Source organism: Triticum dicoccoides, chromosome 5A (genome assembly GCF_002162155.2).
Source record: "Triticum dicoccoides isolate Atlit2015 ecotype Zavitan chromosome 5A, WEW_v2.0, whole genome shotgun sequence".
NCBI classification, from domain to species: domain Eukaryota; kingdom Viridiplantae; phylum Streptophyta; class Magnoliopsida; order Poales; family Poaceae; genus Triticum; species Triticum dicoccoides.
In genome coordinates, this window is record NC_041388.1 from 347,457,405 (window position 1) to 347,461,838 (window position 4,434).

The following is a 4,434-nucleotide window of genomic DNA, read 5'->3' on the forward strand; positions in this document are numbered from 1 at the left end:
TTACTTAAGAACTCCCACTTAGATAGACATCCCTCTAATCATCTAAGTGATCACGTGATCCATATCAACTAAACCATGTCTGATCATCACGTGAGATGGAGTAGTTTTCAATGGTGAACATCACTATGTTGATCATATCTACTATATGATTCATGCTCGACCTTTCGGTCTTAGTGTTCCGAGGCCATAACTGCATATGCTAGGCTCGTCAAGTTTAACCCGAGTATTCGGCGTGTGCAAAACTGGCTTGCACCCATTGTGTGTGAATGTAGTGCTTATCACACCCGATCATCACGTGGTGTCTCGGCACGACGAACTTTCGCAACGGTGCATACTCAAGGAGAACACTTATACCTTGAAATTTAGTGAGAGATCATCCTATAATGCTACCGTCGATCTAAGCAAAATAAGATGCATAAAAGATAAACATCACATGCAATCAATATAAGTGATATGATATGGCCATCATCATCTTGTGCCTTTGATCTCCATCTCCAAAGCACCGTCATGATCACCATCGTCACCGGCGCGACACCTTGATCTCCATCGTAGCATTGTTGTCGTCTCGCCAACTATTGCTTCTACGACTATCGCTACCGCTTAGTGATAAAGTAAAGCAATTACATGGCGATTGCATTTCATACAATAAAGCGACAACCATATGGCTCCTGCTAGTTGCCGATAACTGTGTTACAAAATATGATCATCTCATACAATAAAATTTAGCATCATGTCTTGACCATATCACATCACTACATGCCCTGCAAAAACAAGTTAGACGTCCTTTACTTTGTTGTTGCAAGTTTTACGTGGCTGCTACGGGCTGAGCAAGAACCGTTCTTACCTACGCATCAAAAACCACAACGCGGTATAGTGATTGCTTTTTGATCTTCAGAAAGAACCCTGTTCATTGAATCTGATTCAACTAAAGTTGGAGAAACTGACACCCACCAGCCACTTGTGTGCGGAGCACGTCGGTAGAACCAGTCTCGCGTAAGCATACGCGTAATGTCGGTCTGGGCCACTTCATCCAACAATGCCGCTGAATCAAGAATCAACTAGTGACGGCAAGCAATATGTATATACCCACGCCCACAACTCCTTTGTATTCTACTCGTGCATATGACATCTACGCATAAACCTGGCTCTGATGCCACTGTTGGGGAACGCAGTAATTTCAAAAAAATTCCTACGCACACGCAAGATCATGGTGATGCATAGCAATGAGAGGGGAGAGTGTCGTCCACGTACCCTCGTAGACCGTAAGCGGAAGCGTTATGACAAGGAGGTTGATGTAGTAGTACGTCTTCACTATCGACCGATCCTAGTACCGAACGTACGGCACCTCCGCGATCTGCACACGTTCATCTTGGTGATGTCCCACGAACTCACGATCCAGTAGAGCTTCGAGGGAGAGTTCCGTCAGCACGACGGCGTGATGATGGTGTTGATGAAGCTATTGACGCAGTGCTTCGCCTAAGCACCGCTACGATATGACCGAGGTGGATTATGATGGAGGGGGGCACCGCACACGGCTAAAAGATCAATGATCAACTTGTGTGTCCATGGGGTGCCCCCTTCCCCCGTATATAAAGGAGCAAGGGGGAGGCCGGCCGGCCCTAGGAGGGCGCACCAAGAGGAGGAGTCCTCCTCCTAGTGGGAGTAGGACTCCCCTTTCCTAGTCCCATTAGGAGAGGGGAAAGGCAAGGGGGCGCCCCCCCCCCCTTCTTTGTTCTATTCGGACTCAAGGGGAGGGGGGCGCAGCCTGCCCTGGTCGGCCTCTCTCTCTCTCCACTAGGGCCCATCAAGGCCCATTAGGCCCCCGGGGGGTTCCGGTAACCCCTCCGGCACTCCGGTTTTCTTCAAGATCACCTGAAACCCTTCCGGTGCCCGAATATAGCCGTCCAATATATCAATCTTTATGTCTCGACCATTTTGAGACTCCTCGTCATGTCCGTGATCACATCCGGGACTCTGAACTACCTTCGGTACATCAAAACACATAAACTCATAATACCGATCGTCACCGAACGTTAAGCGTGCGGACCCTACGGGTTCGAGAACTATGTAGACATGACCGAGACTCATCTCCGGTCAATAACCAATAGCGGAACCTAGATGCTCATATTGGTTCCTACATATTCTACGAAGATCTTTATCGATCAAACCGCATGACAACATACATTGTTCCCTTTGTCATCGGTATGTTACTTGCCCGAGATTCGATCGTCGGTATCTCAATACCTAGTTCAATCTCGTTACCGGCAAGTCTCTTTACTCGTTCCGTAATACATCATCCCGCAACTAACTCATTAGTTGCATTGCTTGCAAGGCTTATAGTGATGTGCATTACCGAGAGGGCCTAGAGATACCTCTCCGACAATCGGAGTGACAAATCCTAATCTCGATCTATGCCAACTCAACAACTACCATTGGTGACACCTGTAGAGCACCTTTATAATCACCCAGTTACGTTGTGACGTTTGGTAGCACACAAAGTGTTCCTTCGGTATTCGGGGGTTGCATAATCTCATAGTCATAGGAACATGTATAAGTCATGAAAAAGGCAATAGCAACAAACTAAACGATCATCGTGCTAAGCTAACGGATGGGTCAAGTCAATCACATCATTCTCTAATGATGTGATCCCGTTAATCAAATGACAACTCGTGTCTATGGTTAGAAAACTTAACCATCATTGATTCAACGAGCTAGTCAAGTAGAGGCAAACTAGTGACACTTTGTTTGTCTATGTATTCACACATGTACTAAGTTTCCAGTTAATACAATTCTAGCATGAATAATAAACATTTATCATGATATAAGAAAATATAAATAACAACTTTATTATTGCATCTAGGGCATATTTCCTTCACTTTAAAGTGGGAAAAAATACTTCTCTCTCATTACACGATAATCAAGACCAATAGCAATCTATACATGGTCTTCTTAATTTTTACATGCACTTACCTCATTGGGGGTTGGGTAATTAAAGAGGAGAGAGATGGTGGCTTGCACATTTCCAATGCACTTTTTACTCAACTCTATAATTTGTTCTAAAATTTCTAGATGTACACTCTTCACCGGACGGAGGGAGTAGCTCATTAGGGGTTAGCTAATTAAAGAGGAGAGAGATGATGGCGTGCACCTTTCCAATGCATTTTTTACTTAACTCCATAATTTATCCTAAAAATTTTAGATGTACGCTCCTCACCGGACAGATGGGGTACTTTGTAAGGTCTTTATGAATAATTAATAAAATGGCGGCATGCATCGCCCAGATGCAGAGAGACCGGGGTACATCCTTCTTTTAAAAAAACAGTATATTAAGATACTGAATGTAAACCCCTCTTGTACCCCGGTCCACCAGGGATAAAACTACAATGGTTGGATGATTTGGCGCCACGTGAATCTCATTAAGTTATAATATTCTTTCGGTGTGATATGAAGGGGAACATCCTTTGAAGTTTCAGAACTCCAACTTCAGCATGTTCTGTGAGTTTGTGTGCGCATGTGATGGTGGTCTATATCGATATATCCATCTATATTTTACTTGGTATTTAAGAAACAAAGACATCTTAGATAGTCGGTCGAAAATAAAGCAGTCCAGGTCTACCAAATATATCTAGGCTCTGCTTGGAATCTAGCAGCTTAAAACATGAAGCCGGTCACACCAGAAAACAGAAAAATTTGAGGGCATTTTCAACATGGATCATCAAAACACCCGTAAATATTTGAACCGGATGGCCGAACACTTTTAGCCATCCTACATGGCTCACTAGGTCGGTATAGACTTTCCCCATAAAAAAAAGGGTCGGTATAGACTTGTCTGGACACTCAAATCTCACAAATTGTCTTCAAACTGGGGAACCTCTTGGGAATTCGGATGTCCGTCCAACCCACTATCAGTTGTACCACTTCTCCCATATCCTATGTCCGATGCATATTTTTTGAGCACCTACACCCGGGCCTTATTATTCTGGCTCTCCAATATCACTTTGAAGTCCATGCGACACAACTAACTTTCTACATGATTTTTTTTCCTTTTTTGTTTCTTTCACATAGAACATGTCTTGAACTTAAAACTTTGCAGCGCAACAATTTTTTTTCTAGAATGTAGGATAAAACTTTCAGAATTTTTGGTCCGACATAAATACTAAAAATAAGATCTTTTAATCAAACAAAACTCATTTTGTATATTTATGTTGGACGAAAAAATGTAAAAGTTTTATCCTAGATTCTAGTTAGAAAGCTTTATTGTTCTGCGAAGGTTTGAACTTTAAGATATGTTCTATATAAGAGAAACAAAAAAGAGAAATGTACCTGCATGAATCTCGATGCGGAGAATGGATGGCTAGATAAGAAATGTCTGGGTGCGGGTGCTCTAAAACATGTTTTCGATCCTACCACTCATCTCTTTCTCCTATCGGTTAA